The sequence below is a fragment of the Merops nubicus genome, unplaced genomic scaffold (genome assembly GCF_000691845.1).
Source record: "Merops nubicus isolate BGI_N331 unplaced genomic scaffold, ASM69184v1 scaffold26636, whole genome shotgun sequence".
Classification (NCBI taxonomy): Eukaryota; Metazoa; Chordata; class Aves; order Coraciiformes; family Meropidae; genus Merops; species Merops nubicus.
In genome coordinates, this window is record NW_008613330.1 from 1,210 (window position 1) to 2,078 (window position 869).

Sequence of the window (869 nt, forward strand, 5' to 3'; positions counted from 1 at the left end):
AGCTCCTCTCCCTGTACATCCTGTCCCAACCCTCCACCAGCCCTGACCCAGCTGGGCCCCTGGGTGCTTTGGGCCAGTTCCCCCCAGCCCCTGTGCCACAGAGTGCTGCCCCAGACACAGCCCTTTCCCCAGAGCACAGCCTGCTGCTTGACTGCTATTTCCATTTCATTGGTTCACTTTACCAGGGTTTAATTGCTTTGGAAGACTGAACCAGAGCTGCTGGACACAACACCTGGAAACCTCCAGCATAACGTGGCTCTTCAGTCAGCTAATTCCAGAGATGTGCTGAACTCACTGACTTCAAGGCAGGACTCTTTAATTAACACACCTCCACAAGAATCTGTGTTTTTTTTGACAAGTCCTGGAGATTGTAGAATTTTGAGGGTCGTGGCCTTAAAAATCCTCTCTCCAAGTAAAGTTTGACCCTGGCAACAACTTTGGGAAACATGTGGTTGCTAAAATTCTCTCACCACAGCAGCTGTTGCCTCAAAAGATGGAGGTTTGTGAAGTGTTCTTTAGAAATCTACTAAACTTTATTACTTGTCTCCCTCCCCAGAGTTCAGTCGTTCAATAAATGGCACGAGGAGGCTTTGATTTAATTACATAATTAAATCAAACACCATCAGGTTCTTAGGAGGTTTGCCTTATTAACAGAACACCAGCACTTTTGTCCCTCCCTTGCTGCCTTCCTGAAGTTCCCGAGTACCTTCTGGGCAACTGACTCCCTGGGCAAACAGAAGAGCTGGAACAGGAACAGCCTGGAAGCCTGAAGAGCCGATTTTGGGAGGTGCTGCTCTGGCGTTGCTGCCATCTAGTGTTACCAAAGACAGCTGAGAACCAAATCCAAGCGGTTTTATTAGCTCTGTAGG